Below are 16,490 nucleotides of genomic sequence, written 5' to 3' on the forward strand. Positions count from 1 at the left end.
AAGCATGGATAACATTAAGCACAAATAGTGTAATCATGATATAACCAAACCAGCCTATACTATAATCCTGTTCACTTGTGCTAAATATCTCATAATTCCTCACATTTACTGAAGTAAAAATTTGGCATTAGCAGATAGGAAACTTGTCAAAATCAAGATACATTAATTTGTGTCTTAGTAGAAGCTAGGGAAGTACCTGCAGGGACCAGAACTTGTAATGCTGACATCAGAAATGTGTTAATACAGGGAGCATACCTTCTGCATAAGGTGAATGTGACATCACATAACGAGATGGCATCCCAGAGATTGGTATTTCTCCTGTATTATATTATTGGCTTACAGAAAAAAATAAATGACTGACACTAGACCTTGTGCGTATATGTTATAATGAACCAAAGTGTGATTAAGCAACTGACTGTACAGTTTATTGGGAGTATGTGATGGGTATAGAAGGTTACTGCACCCAAGCAGATAATGGTAATTGGGACCATAGTCTGTTTGGAAAAAAGAGGTTGAATGGCTTTACAAATAGAGTAATGATAAGTACCTACAATTCTGGCTGCTTATCGAAAATGAACTTGCACTTTGAAACTTTGGAGAGTCTATCATATCAGTGAAATAACAGGGTCTTAGGAGCCTTTAGGGCTTAAAATTCTCAGGAAAATTTCCCCTACCCATCTGCAGCTCCAGGCTTCAGCTGCAAGGGGGCAGGTTTTGGGGCTCCTCAGTGCTACGGAGGGAAGAGGAGGTGCTGGCACCCGAGTTCTTTAACCTTGAATAGAAGTGAGTGGCTTGCATCTTCAGTGGGTTTGAAAGTATTTACTGGAGCTCTCTGGATTGCTCTGGCTGAATTTAAGCACTACAGTCCTTTACTTGCTGTGTATTTTGTCTATTTTTTCATCGGTGGATGACCATTTCACCTTTGGTTTCTAACAAAAACCTGAATAAGAATATCATAAACCTTCTCAGTGGTCAGCCTTGGGAAACAGTTGTCTGGGAGTCCTGGGGTCTCTAACCTGGAGCAGTCTTTGTGGAAGGGCAGCCCTGAAACTGTGAACCCATCCCAGATCCATGACAAGGGTCCTGGAAGCCCTGAGAGATATGGGGTTCTCATCAGATTTTTTTGTGTGGAGTTGAAAGTCTAGACCCTGAGACCCAAGTTAAAGATGAGTCTCCCAGGCATCCAGCTCCATGGCAGGGACCTGGAAGCCCTGAGAATCTGACTCGAGCCAGAGTTATGAGGGCTGTAAGGGTGCTTGCTGCAGATATGGAAGCTGAACTCTGGGTAGAGCAGGTGAGCCTGGAAGCTTTGGAACCCCAACTTCCTAGCCCTGGGGCAGTCTGCACAGAAGAGCTCTCCCCAGCAGCACTCCAGGCAAGGTGCCATTGAAATTGCCTATGATGGGATGAATATTTGTTAAACCTGAGTTAAACATTTTGGGTTTTGCAGATCAGCATTTTCTGATGAAACTGTTTTGCTGGAAAATTTTCAACCACTCTAGTGACAAGATGTACAGGATGTACTGGGGAGCTGCTTTTATTCTGCTACAGATTACAAGTTAAAGCTGTTTCTAGGGAAAAGGAAGGAAGTCATGATTATGCGGAACCAATCCTATGCTTTAATAACTCTAGGAAATAAGCAAATGACAGATAACATTAAACTTTAATACACTCCGATTTTCTAATTAATTAAAGCCAAAGAAAATCATGCTGGTTATGGTTTCTGCACATACTGCTAATCACAGTGACATGGTACAAATGCCACAGTAAAGCACATTTTGCAAAATACACTGCAATATAGTTTTCCATTTTTGTTTACAGAACAGCAAATTAAGAATGTATGCAGTAGTGAGGAAAAACTCAACCAACTATAGAAAGTATAAATGTGTAGCCTGCAGGGACAGACGGGCTACCTCTTACACAAACAGTAGATATTCTTACAGCAGCAAATATTAGTTCAGATTGGTTCTATTAACATTGTAGACTCCCGCTTCCATTCCTTATTGCAGGGGTGGGGAACCTCAGGCACCAGGGTGGCTTGCCTGGATCTGGCCCCTAAGGCTCAGGGCATCCCACCTCTTACTGAACTCAGAAGAAATTCTAGCAAATCCATTACAATCCCTGTACAATTCCTTATTCTGTGTAAGTGATATAATTCTCAGAGTACAAAGAGGACAGGGTTTTTTATTTTCCCTTTTCATGGACTTTAGCAATCAGTTCTGCTGCAGCACACAGGAAACAGGTCCATGTATAACTGCAGTGATTGTTAACTGCAAATGTTTTTAGTTTTTGTCATGCTGTGAAATGTGTTTCATCACTGTTTGCATATGTTAAAATGTTTGTGTTGCTCATCAATGGAATTATGAACATGGAATCATGGTGAATTGTTTATGACATTGTAGTAAAATATAGTAAAAACTATGTGTGCTTCTTCCCCCTTCCATTACTTAAGCTTGAAACAGCACATATCTAATTGCGCATGTTTTAGAAGCTGTAGTAAAAAGGGGAACTAGCTGTTTAGACCCATTTCTCAAGGACTGGATTACACGTATTACTTGAGTTAGGGAAATTTGCTAATTGCTATTACTTAAGTAAGCTGTACTGGTGGTTGTTACTGAGTGGAATAGAGTTGAAATATGCTAACCAATAACGCTGCAACACGAAGCTAAGGTAACAAATCAAGACGTGCCAAGTTGGATAAGAAAGTTAAAGAAAATATAAAAAAGGATGCTTAGCCAACGCCCAGGGTCAGCTTTGCTTTGAGCAATAGCTCCTTGGCTGACCATTGCTTGCAAACAATAAAATGGAGTTGGACCCAGCCTGAAAGTGTGACTCTCTTCTGTGGGCAAATTAGACTGGCCTCCAGGGGACGAACCTTGCAATTTATGCAACAAATTGGCACCCCAGATGGGACTCCCCTTGGACTACTCCGGAGTCGGACGACAAGATTCGCCGTAGGTGACCGTGAAGTGCGCACCGGACTGTTTGAGTCCGTCACGGCACCGAAAGCGTGAGTCGGGACATCCGGAAAGTTAAAGGAGTCTCTATTGAACGAGTCAACTAGGCTGTGAGGTCCGAAGAGAAGGCGCCGGGGCGGAGACGGAGTGAGTATACCGAAAATTCCCTGTGTTTTGGGTAGTGTTGGTAATTCAAGGACTGTCCTTCGGGGACGGTGGGAACTTTGAAGAAACACGGTATATCCGGTAGGAAAACACGGTATAGGGTAGGCGGGTCGCACCCGAATGGTAAAAACCTCTGTAAGCCCCAGAAGGAACACCACGAACCCGTGGGTTGCGTGGGGAAATTATGAGGAGTTAGAAAAACCCCAGGGGACTGCTTTTGTTTTTAGTAGGAGTACTTCTGTTCTTGATATTAATGATTTGTTAGAAACCTAAATTGTGAAACTAAAAGTTTGTGTGTAAGAATGACTGTCGCTGACCAGGTCTGAGACTTAAGCTGACTCCAGCCGCCCCAAGAATCCTGCAAGGGGAAACCTGATGACCAGGATTTCTTGATTGCAAGGGGGGTCAGCCAAACCTCGTGACCCAGCGAGTCTCTAAGCCCCCTGTCTGTCTATATTCGTTGCTGTTTAATAGACCTGTCTTAAGTGTCACGGTTCCACAAGGGCACACCGGTGTCTCTAGTGAGGCAGCCAAGCGCTGGACCCTCTCTGAGTTCGGACGCTAAAAGCTGGTGTGGTGTCATTCTATCGACATACGGAGCCGTGGTAAAAGCGTGTTGACTCTGTGTGTGTATGTGTGTGTGTGTGTGTGTAATAAATATATAGACATGAGTCCAGGTCGCTCCCGGGTAGAAAACTCCGTAACCCCATTGGGATGCATGTTGCGCAATTTCAGTAAATTTAAGGGTGATTTTGGGATTAAAATGACAAAGGATTATTTAATCAAGTTCTGTCAGCTAGAGTGGCCAATCTTTGGGATAGGCTGGCTAGATACAGAGTCTTTTAATGTAAATCTAGTTGCCTCTGTGCATAGTATTGTTACTCGAGATAGGCACTGAGATTAGTTCCCAAATATTAATTGTTGGTTGAATCACATGCAGAGGCGACCTGCGTGGCTGCTGAAGTGTAGTATAGGAGCTTGTGGAGTTATGATAGCAAAAACTAAGGCCACGGGAGGCAAGAGAGCGTGCCCCAAGTTTTTAAATGATTCTAGTAGTGAAGTTGATCTGACTCAAGGCAGGCGTAGAAAAACTCCCATTGTGGAGCAACATGAGGAGGGGAAGGAAGAAGGCGAAGCAAGCTACCTGTATGTAAACCCCTCCTCACGAAGATTAGAGATAATATGCTGGAGCATGCCTTTGTTGTTTCATCTGCATGCCCAGTTGCCTAACTAGGGCGAGATATGCTAACTAAGCTGCAGGCTGAAATTTTCTTCCGTGGTGATCGGATTGTAGTGCAGCTGCCGGTGAAACAGGGCTCTTCCCCCTTTAACACCCCGGTTTTAGGAGTACGCAAAGCAGATGGCACCTCGTATAGATTAGTGCGGGACCTGAAGGCTGTAAATAAGAAGGTTCTTGTGGATCACCCTATGGTCCCAAATCCACACACCATTGTAACACAAGTTCTGGCAGATGCAAAGGTGTTCTCAGTGTTAGATTTAAAAGATGCTTTCTTCTCTATCCTTTTGCATAAAGACAGTTAGAAACTATTTGCCTTTGAGTGGGAGGACCCACATACCCATGACAAAACTCAGTTGTTGTGGACTGTGTTGCCCCAGGGTTTTGTATCAGCTCCCCCATGTCTTTGAGATCACATTGCAGAAAGACTTAGAAAACTAGAAAAGGGCAATGGAGTCCCTGTTGGATGCCCTAGGAAAAAAGGAGATATAAAGTCTCACAAGAAAAAGCCCCAACCAAAGGTCACCTTCTTAGGCTATGAGATTAAAAAGAGAGTGCGAGCTTTGAGCAAGGATCAAATCCAAGCAACTTCAGGAAATTCTCAAGCCCTTCTTAGCAAATAGATAACGACAGCCTCTCTGGCTGGAATCGCAGGCAACTCAAGGATGTTTCACAACACATGAGTAGGGGCCGTCCAGAGGGAAAAAAAAAAAAAAAAGATAAAACCTTTCCCTCACACGCCGTTATAATTAGTTCGAGGGCGTGGGGGAAGGTAACTTAAAAGCCACCCAAATGTCAACCAGTAGAAATTGAATGTGAAGATGTAATCACTAAAAACTAAATCTGCCCTAACAAGGAGACACATTCTGCAACATAAATCTCCTTACAGAGCATGAGCAAGTGATCCACCCCAGAGTCAGCAGCATAGATCAACTGCTGCAGCCTGGACGTTATAAAAACCTTATACTGAAAAGAATTAGGAGGTGTGGGGGCTAATTGGAAAGCCCACTCTCCTTACCAAATTAATGCTAGACAAATCTGTGTAATTAAGAAAAGTCATTTAGCAGGATCAAGACAGATCATAAGATAAAAAAAAAAAAAGCCCGGTCTGCAATACAAGAGGGAAACTGAGCCATGCCACTGTTGGAGAGGGCTAGCAACTCTAAGGTAATTCAAGGGAGTGGAAGGTCACGAGTACCGATGAAGCGCTTTTGTTCTCAGAAAGTTGCAGCTCACTCGTACATGAAAATGGTAAGGAACTAGCTGTAACCGGTTCCCCTAACAGATCTTAGGCAGTATTTTAAGTTATAATAGGCCACCCCGATGGGGGGGAGAAATGTTTTCTTGTCTTTCAGATCATCAGAAAGCGCTGGTGCCAGTTGAAGAAAAACAACAACAACAAAATACCATGGTTTTGTGTCATGACATAATGAGTTTGTGTTCTGTCCAAGTTTGTTTTGTGTGTCTTAATTGTAATACGTATTGCAAATGTTGTGAGTAGAAAATTGTTTAGGCTAGGAGAATGTTAACAATGTCTCCACAGGTGAACAAAAAGAACTGGAAAGAAGCAAGGAGTGCATCACGTGAACAGAAGGATGGGAGACAGGACTAGCTCCTTCCCACCAGACTGATTTTGCTTTAATGGCCATTGCTAACTTGCCCTCATTTAGATATCATCAACCAGGACTTTAAGGACAAAATAGAGCCTCCCAATTGTGCATCATGCCCTGAACAGGCCCCTGTCCCAGAACCAGGACAACTGTCACTGATCTTTACCTTGATGATGTTCCACACTGGTACAGACCAGCTGTGTGCTAGACTGGCTAATCAAATTGGCAAATGCCTGAATAGGCAATGACAAGGCTTAGCAGATACCATCACAGATTGGTTTGAGCCTGGAAACTCTGTCAGCAACACTTATGTCACAGCCCAGAAATTGTATGAGAATCCAGGCTTGTAAATGCAGTAATATCCAGTGCCCGTGAAGGCCTACACACCAGCCAAGCTAATCAATTGATCCTAAATAGTTTGAAGGATCTGTCCAGCTCTGTGTCTACTTCACTAGACCTAACCTGATGTTTGGACTGGAGATTATCTCCCCTGTGCCTACCCATGGGAGTGGGGAAAGAAAGAATCCATGAGGACCCAAAGGCCCACCTGGATAGGGTATAGTACAACCATTTGTTTTTGGCCTCTCTGGGGATTCCTCACTCAGATCAGATCAGAATAATAACCTCCCTGCCTGTACCAAAGCAGGGGCATATAGCTAAAATAAGAAGCATTGTTTATTCTAAAGGTGTGGGAGCCTCCCTATACCCAGGGATTGTTGCACCCACTTTGATAAGGAAATTTTATGTATCTGCCCATTTAACATCATGACGAATCTGCCTAGGCTTGATGTGGTTGTCTCAGAGAAACAAATGAACATCGAGCTGGTCCAAATGAACGGTACCTACTGGTGTTTGACTACCCAGACTGATCACTCCATCCTGCCCCTCTATATATCCGTCTGTGTGCATAACAGTCCCTCATCAAGCGGCCTGACCGTCAATAGAATGTGGCTCTATCGCACTTCGGTAGTGGAGATAACCTCACATGAGATGCTGAGTGGCACGGCGGAAGTAAGTACCAGAGGAGGGTTTACTGGCCCTGCAGGCAAAGATCAAGAAGTTGGTGGCCAATGCCCAAAGATATATCGGGGCTGGCCGTCTGAGGTACGCACAGATGGGGAAACACCGTGGACCATGCCAAACACCTATCTCTGCAGCACTCAACCAGGCAGTAGAGGTCAAACCTATAATCATGGGCAGCGCCAGTAAGGCAACGAAATATCTTGAGGATGGATTTGAATAGTGTTTGCCAAATTATGTGAGGAGTTTTGATTTTAACATTTATAATAATGTTGGTGCTGTACCGGCACTTCCAGAGTAAATTAAAACCCCTTAAATTGTTGTATTTAACCTAGTAGATTAAGAAGAACCCCAAAGTCAAGAGAAAAGAACTATAGGAGTAAACTGAGGCAGTCCATGGTATCTTGCTAAGGACTGACAAACTCAAATCATTAAATCAGCCTGAGAAGCGTATGCTACAGCAGTAACTGCGACCCTGGTTCCCCTGGCAACCACATGCCAAAAAGGCCTCACTTTGATAAGGCCAGTATAAAGCAACCGCGTGGGATTGTTTTTACGGTTTGCTTTATTCCTAGGAAATAACCTTGGTTCTAAAAGAGCTAGCTGGCTTTTGGCTCAGAGAATACTCTTATGTCCATCAGAGAAAGACCACTCTAGAAAGACCTTTACCAAGTTTTGCTAACCACCAACTCCGCTGTGAAGTACCAAGAACTGACTGTTGGCCAAGGCTTCTCACTGCAAAAAGATCTTTCCATCTCAAAATGATCCTACCCCGACTGCTGATAAGCCTCTCTCTCCTGGTCCTGCTTTCCCACCTTTTGGATACCAGAAGAACCAAAATAAAATATTACAGGGTGATGTGCTAGTAACCTCTCCCCTGCATGCAAAGAAAAAGAGGAAAACTCAGCTTCTAGGACACCGCCAAAGCCCAAAGATTTCTGACTACAAAAAGACTAAAACTGAAAATTAGTAAGAAGAACATGAACACGAATCTTATTGTGCTATGTTGGTACACATTCCTGTTCTGTTTTGTTATAATAATGTTATGCTTATTGCCTTGTCTAGCACCATGTCTTATAGCTCTTGTACAGCGGACTGTGCAGTCAGTTGTAAAACGTGAAATGTACATTACCAGAATCTAGCAATGGCTGAAACAGATTAAGTATAATTCGAAGAAAGCATCTTGAGGAGGGAATTGTAGTAAAATATAGTAAAAACTATGTGTGCTTCTTCCCCCTTCCATTACTTAAGCTTGAAACAGCACATATCTAATTGCGCATGTTTTAGAAGCTGTAGTAAAAAGGGGAACTAGCTGTTTAGACCCATTTCTCAAGGACTGGATTACACGTATTACTTGAGTTAGGGAAATTTGCTAATTGCTATTACTTAAGTAAGCTGTACTGGTGGTTGTTACTGAGTGGAATAGAGTTGAAATATGCTAACCAATAACGCTGCAACACGAAGCTAAGGTAACAAATCAAGACGTGCCAAGTTGGATAAGAAAGTTAAAGAAAATATAAAAAAGGATGCTTAGCCAACGCCCAGGGTCAGCTTTGCTTTGAGCAATAGCTCCTTGGCTGACCATTGCTTGCAAACAATAAAATGGAGTTGGACCCAGCCTGAAAGTGTGACTCTCTTCTGTGGGCAAATTAGACTGGCCTCCAGGGGACGAACCTTGCAATTTATGCAACAACATCAGTTTAAATTGCCATAATTGTAGTTTTTCCTTTTAATATCTTCTGCTTTCCCCCTTAAAATAGGTACAGTAGGCCTACCTGTTGTTTGCCTGTTGCTGCTCTCTCTCACTTTCTCTTTCAGTTAATGTCTCAGACCTGGCTCTTGCCTCCTCAGGCTACTAGAACAAATTATAGTTTTGTTTGATGAAACAAGTTCAGTCAAACAATACAACACCAACGTATAACAAGCTCATCCATGCAGGACTATCACTTAGAAACACAGCCCAGTAATAATATGGTATTCATTGGATTACATTTTGAATATTATCACATAATTTATATAGCCTATAGTATAGTATATAGTCCTCTGGGACTAAAATGGTTTATGCTCATGTAGCTTTTGTAATTTTTTAAAATCTGATTTGTAATAAGAAATGTGAGACAAATACAAGAAAACTAATATTTTTCTTCTCTGTACTATTCAAAGCACTTTAGATAAAATAAATTAATTCTTATACCAGCTCTGTGCAATATGTAATTACTATGCTCCTTTTACAGATATTTTGACTTGCACAGAAAAAGTTACATGACTTACTCAAGGCACTACAACAATCAGTTGCAGAGTTGAAAAGAGGACCCAGGAGTTCTGACTCCCTCACACTTGTTATCACTGGATTACACTCCCTAAGCACTGCATTCTGTCTCCTATCATGTATGGATCTCACAGCTCTTACTAACTGTCATAACTTTTCACAAGAAAAAAATCTGACTTCTTCTCAAGCAATGCTTTCAAGTTGTGCAGAGCAGGTGATGTGTAAGAATTGAAGTGAGCCAACATCAAGCTCTGAAATAGAAAATAAACTCGCAAAGCAAGTAGCAATGATCCAGACCTGAGTATTTATCTCCGCTTGGTACTTTCTGTCATGTTTTGAAGGATTTGTGGCAGACTTTATCCCCTGAACGCTTTGAGATTATGATCTGTTAAATATTGTTTGGGAATGCAAACTTTCAGAGCTCAGGCATGACTGACAGGCAACCCCATGAATCTCTGGGGAGGACACATGGCCCTAACATAGGTCCTTTGCCTGAAGCCCCTTTTCCCTCTGGTGCTGGGAGGGTCGGATCTTCTTTTGCCACTTCTTAGGCACCAGTGAGGGGGGAATGATGCCGGCAGTGCATGCTGCACTGATACTTAGTAGGGATGTAAGCAACTAGTTGACTATCTGACAAATTTAGGCTTATTGGGTAGTCAGAGCACTACTTGACTAGTTGTTCTCTCCCACTCCTTGCTGCCTCTGTATCCAGAGCCGGTGCTGGGGGTAGCTAGCTTAAAAGCTGGCTTTCCCCAGCACTATCTCCATGGCGGGACTAGGGGAGACAGAGGCACAGCAGTTGGGACCCAGCGCGAGTGGGGTCTGCTTGAGTCCCCACTGAGCCTCTGCCTTTTAAATGTAGTAGGAGCCGTGGGCAACTTTTACTACATTGAAAAAGCAGAGGCGCAGTGGGACAACGAGTGTCCTCCCCCATTGCATAACCGAGTAGTTGATGGAAATTTCATCCACTACTTGATTAACTGATTAATCAAAATGTAACGTCCTTAATACTGAGGTTCTTGGCATGGGCTCCAAATGGGAGAGATCCAATGCATGATGAAGCACAGGCCAAGGAAGAGGGCCCTCAGGTAGATACCATGCTCCCTTGAGGGTCTAAGGTGAACGTTTTTGCAGATTCTGCACTTGTTCTTTCTCTATGGGACTCTCCCAAGAACATCAAACAGCTGTTGTGAGGATTCTTAATAGGCACTGGCCTGTTGCATGACCAGCATAGTTGGAAGCCAGGAGAAAGGGCATGCCATGCTCTGAACTTTAACTACTAAGCTAACCTAGCACTTTACTTAATGGCTAACTATGTATCAACAAATTATATACAAAGAAGATAGACAATGGGCTGTAAAAACCACTAACACTTTTGCAGTGTCACACAAGGCACTCTGACCAGCCATTATGGAAAAGAAGTCAGATGGCATAGGACTGGGGGTACCCAATATACCAGCTTATGAGCACGGTATTAAAAGGGACATCACAGCTGACCCTACAAATACCACTAAGGCAAAAATCTCTGACAATTGTGCATGTGGGAGCGCACATGTCTTGAATGGAATTGACATGAACAAGCACTTGAACTATTTTTAAGTAAAAGGAAAATGTTAATAATCATTCAGAGAAAGTTTTAAGTAAAATTTTTGATCAAATATGTCAAAGAATTAAAAACTTAACAGGATTCCAAGACAGAAAAATGTTCAGTAAAAGACCATTTTTACATAACTACTTTTTTAATTCAATCTGCTCTATCAATTGTTCTTTTTCTTCATACCATCTGTAAAACTGGATTATATAAATTCTTCAGGACGGCAACTATGCCTTAGAACAGTGGGTCATAAGGTAAGACACTGGGTCACCTTGCTTAGCCTCCCAGGTACCCTGGTGGCTCCTGTCAGCACTGCCGACTGGGCTATTACAAGTCCCATCAGCAGCGCTGCCAGGCTAATGCTAGTTCATGACCTGCTCTTTGAAAACCAGTGGGCTAGTCCCAACAGGTTTTGAAACCGCGCTGCACCCCAGAAGTGACAGCAACAGGTCTAGCTCCTAGGCGGTGGGACCACAGGGCTCTGCATGCTTCCCTGCCTCAATCACCAGCTTTGCACTTCCATTGGACAGGAACTGCTCAATGGTTGCTGAGGTGGTGGTGCTTGTGTGCGAGAACCACATGGAGCTGCTTGTGCACTTCCACCGAGGAGTCTGGGGTGCAGCATGGTCTGCGATGCCAGGAGAGGCAGGAAGCTAGCATTAGCCCCCTTGCTGTGCTGCTGACTGGCAGCTGCCAGAAGTAAGCCCACACCCAAATCCGCTGCCCCAGCCTGAGCCCCCCAAGCCCAGAGCTTCCCTCCTGCACCCTGAACCACTCATCCCTGAACCCTCCTGCACCTTAATCCCATGCTCTAGCTTCCACGTCTTGAACCCCTCATTCCCAGCCCTATTCCACAACCCTCACTCCTGCCACTTCAATAGGGTTGCCAGGTGTCCAGTTTTGAACCAGACAGTCCAGTATTTGAGCTTTCTGTTCGGGAAACAAATTGAGAAAATATAAATGAGAAAATATAAATGTTAGGTATTTTCTAAATCAGATGTAATGTAGATTGTGATATAATGTCAAGTGTGTCCGGTATTTTTGTTGAAACCATCTGGCAATCCTACATTTCAACCCTCTGCCTCTGCCCACTCCCAGCTCCCACTCTCCAAACCCCTCATCCTCAGCTCCATTGGGCTATGAGCATCAATGATTTTCTTCAACTGGGTCACCAGAAAAAAAAGTTTGAAAACTACTACCTAAGAATAAGAGTGCTACAAAGCACTTCACTGGTATTTGGGTTCTGTACAGATTAAATAAATAATAATACTTTAGTAAAATTAATTCACAGATTAATTTGGCTAATATTTTTTTGGGGGGAAGTCAGATGATACACAAGGTCAGTGCAAATTTAACAAATATTCAAATGAGTATTAGCAGAAATTGGTCTCCAATATTTGCCCTGCTCAATGCAGGCTTTTAATTTTTTTTTAAATGAAGGGGCCATTCATTATCTAATCTGAGTCCTTTTGGTGAAAGCACCAATATACATTTAATCACTGTAAATAATAACAAATTGCACACTTCCATTGAAGACTTCAGGTTGGTTACACTGTTTTCCAGTGAAGACAGAGTGGAGTGAATATTTTTTTTCTTTCACAATACCATATTTTTGGAGGCTTGTATTGCTTAAGAGCAATGGTTTTAATGTTTAAAAAATGGAATTTCATACCAAGACTACTGCTGTGAAGATATGTTAATTTAATCTGTGATAATTGGGGAAGATCATCAAGTAAAAATGCAAGTCAAGGAATATCTACTGGTCTGGAGTACAAACTAGTTTCATACATACAGTACTTTTTTACTGTTCCTTTTTATAGGTTGATAAACATGTCAAAGAAGTAACAACAAAGAAATTGCAAATGTGAAGAATAAATCCCAGTGAGATTTAAGTGCCTCATACTGCAGCAGATCTATCCCTATGCATAAGGGCACAAATTAGGTAAACATACGCAAGGATGGAATGAATCAATTTAACTTTTTTATTTTCCTTGGGGATAAGCAGTGAGAAAGACCTAGTCTGATCTTTTCTTTTCACATATACATATCAAGCTTCTGTCATTCATCTTCTGCATAGGCCTAGAAATGCAGAGCTATTCTGTTTCCTGCTGGATCGAGAATTTTGTCTTGCAGTAGGATATTGCATTAGGTTTATTCAATATAGAAGTGTTAGAGAAGAGATATTTGTATTATATTCAAAAGTACATTGCAAACAATGGGAATAAAAGGACAACTATTCAAAAAAACGAATGCTCTTCTAACTAGTTCAGTAAAATAGTAGGGAGGCTACTGCTAGATGTGAAAGAAGTTATAGCTAATTTGAGAGAAATAATGGTTACTCAATTGTATAACAACAGAAGGGCCGAGCAGATAATTTATGAAAAAGTCTGATTGTTTCCATGGCCAAATACATTATTACTATAAACGGCTACAAGTCCATTAACTTCAGTGATGAAGCCTAGTGGTGAATTTGGCCCCATCAGCAAAGGAATGCAAGTCTTCCTGAGCTATCATATAAAAAGACTAATAAATTCTTCACTGTAACTGGTTGAAATTTATTGCAAAGTTTTCCATGAAAATTATGCTTTGGTGGATCAATGTGATGAACAACAATCATTAACCTCTGTGTAAGTAAAAAGTAACAAGGTCTGATTCTCCCTTTGCCTTGCATCTTGTGAAGTTATTTACAGCTAGGCAGAGTGAATGTAAAATGCTATCATTCTGGCCCATGGACTTTCATGTGGATTTGAAGATAATTATGTGGGGAAAAAATCAACATGTCTTTCAGGTCTGGTTTATGGTGGACTAAATGCAGCTCCTATTACACATGTAAGTGAAGTAAGCAATAAATGTTGCAAAAGGAACATGAAAGCTTGGATCCATTAACCTACCTCAGACTTGGCCTTTACTTATTGCCACACAGCTAATTCAGTCCTGCAGAAATCAATTCATTAAATTATGAAATAGTAGTAATGCCATTTTTTGAATATTTTCATTACATTTTCTTAATGTCAACTTTAAAATCCCCAACCCGGCAATCCCTCTGTGGGTTACACTACATATACATAACTGGTACCTTTTCTCCTCCACTCGACCTCCCCTGCACAGATAGCAGGAAAATCTTAGTTGCAGCTTGACTGCAAGATGGAGTAAGGTGGGGAAGGGCAGCTGAACACAGCTGTAAGTATGCACGCTCGGCTAATCAGCTGGGCGGGCCGAAGAGAAATGCTTGGCAGGTCAGATTTTGCCCACCTGTGATCTAGATGGTGCTTGGTCCTGCTGTGAGTGCAGGGGACTGGACTTGATGACCTCTCGAAGTCCCTTCCAGTTCTATGAAACAAAGCAGGCAGTGGCGCATCAAGACTGAACTTGAAGACTGAACCAGTTTCTTTCTTTTGGAAATTAGGTCAACATTTTAAAAGATTATTTCCACAAACTAGTTAGTGTGAGGTTATTACACGGGGCAAACTTCCCACTGGATAAACACTAATAAAAAAGACTATTTGTAGTAATCAGTTCCCTTAACCTTTATCTTCCCAATGTAAAAGACAAAAACTGTGAGCATAATTCATTGATTTAGATGAAATAACCTGTAAAATGCAGTCTTCAAATCTTTCTGGGTATTCAAAGGCCATAGGGAACTTTAAGAATTAAATGGCTTTCTGGAAACAGCAGACATAAATGATGCATGCCTAGAGCACCTGGTACCTATGGCACTATCCTGCTACATAAGCACAAAATAAAAGCATCAGGATTTTGCTCTCAGAATGTTTATATTTATGAAACATTTAAATCCAACACTGTCACTAACACTAGGTTTGATTTACTGCTCAAAAATGCAGTGGTCTGTAGTATTATGAACGGAAAAAATTTAAATAATGCGCTACTTGAATCTGCTACCCAGAATTACCAAAATGCTGTGAAACTGGCTAAGTCTACAGTGATTTCGGATGTGTAATGATATGCATATTTCCAAACAGACCGTTCACCAGCTGACAAAGTTGAGGGTTAATTTCACAATGTTAATTTCACAATTCTGGACATTACATCAATGAAAAGACCCAGAATCAACCTAGATATATTGTGTTGAGGTTTCAGCTCCTTATAGAGAATACATTACCAAAAATATTTTAATCAATATTCAACTTGACGGGCAAAGTGAACTACCACCAAAGAAGAGATTATACTGGTACATGCTAAATTTGATAATTTATTAAAAGTTATAATTGCATGAATTCTACCCTTAAATCCTGATCCACATATCAGGGTGAAATTATTAAATTATTATTTCAGTTTGTATCCTACACTCCAATTTACAGTGAGTAACAAGCACTTTTATTTATTTACTTCTTTTACTGCATAAATCCTCTCCATCTAAAATTGCTCCTTCAAGATTTTAAGTCAATAATTGAAAGTGGGAGATACAAAAGGCCTTCGACTCAGACATCTTTAATGATTCTTATTATTTCAAAGAACATGTTCTTTATTTCCACTGACACATCTTTGAAAAACATTAATTATGTGATATATTTAAAATGTGAATTGTACAAAGGTACTTTTGTTCTCCCAATGAAAATAATTTTAAATTCCCTTCTTTTTCAGATACTGTTCCTTTTGTCACAGTCGAACACAACTTTATCAACAGCATTTGTATTAATACTAAGATAGCCCTACATTTAGTTGTGGTGTCTTCATAAAAATGAGATTTGTTATTATTTGACAATAAAAGTGTTCTTTTAATTACAAAAAGTTAGTTCAGCATTATTGCAGACAGAATTGCTATAGACGGAGGGGGGAAGGGGACATTTATGCAAAACATTTTTTTGAGTTCAACCCTGACACTGAAATTAGTTTCCAATGTTCTAGGGTAAAGGAAGGAAAAGATGAGTGTTTTTCTATTTTCCAAAGATGCTGTCTAATTCTGCTGAAAGCGCTTCTCTACTTAAGCACAGAAATACATTTTAAAAGGATCAACAATATGTGCAGCCACACTCTTGCACACAGATTCACATCTAACATCATACACCACTGCACATCCTCCTTCCCATCATAATTCATACTACTTGTGGAGGGCTGTTATCAGCCCGCCATGCCCCCCAAACCTTTAATCTGAACCCAGCACCACAATGGGGATCACACTGTCTTCCCTTGTGCATGTAACGTGGAAGGGAAGAAGGGATTGTTTCCTTGTTGTACCAAGCACCCCAGCCCCAGTCTCCAACTTCTTTAAGAGACACCGTTGCCCGAGCTATTTCCAGTTCTGGAAACTGTATCCCATATTGAATGATTAGCTGCACTAGACACCTGCCAAGATGTAGTAACTTGAACTTTCCAATATTAACTATGACTGGAACCCTGGGGTGCTAAGAGGGATGTGAAAAACCCCCTATACTACCCAGACCAGTCTGAAAGTAACCCAAGAAATGTATTCTGGCTCCCCAAAAGAAAACAGCATAATGCCAAAGCAAGGCTGCTAAACTCAGTCCTATTCTAATCAGAAGGAAAGGAGGAGGGGTGACCTTTCTAGACAGAATGGTTCCCCGTGGGCATGAAAAACATTAATAAGGCCTCTTCTTGGTTTACACTGCCTCCTTCAGTCAAGTCAACCAGCCACAGAAAGACCCTTCCCAAGCTCATG

The 16,490-nt window shown here is 41.5% G+C and overlaps 1 protein-coding gene and 1 long non-coding RNA gene across 3 annotated transcripts in view; one reads left to right on the plus strand and one right to left on the minus strand.

The window, feature by feature from the left end:
• PRR16 (proline rich 16) overlaps positions 1-16,490 on the minus strand; it is a 241,397-nt gene that overhangs the window by 39,909 nt on the left and 184,998 nt on the right. The window lies entirely within an intron of this gene.
• LOC149524152 (uncharacterized) lies at positions 2,402-8,607 on the plus strand. The gene is made up of 2 exons (XR_016349887.1): positions 2,402-3,104; positions 5,903-8,607. It is a non-coding gene; the product is annotated as an uncharacterized LOC149524152 (long non-coding RNA).

This window comes from Pelodiscus sinensis, chromosome 6 (assembly GCF_052426305.1).
Source record: "Pelodiscus sinensis isolate ZL-2025 chromosome 6, ASM5242630v1, whole genome shotgun sequence".
Taxonomy (NCBI): domain Eukaryota; kingdom Metazoa; phylum Chordata; order Testudines; family Trionychidae; genus Pelodiscus; species Pelodiscus sinensis.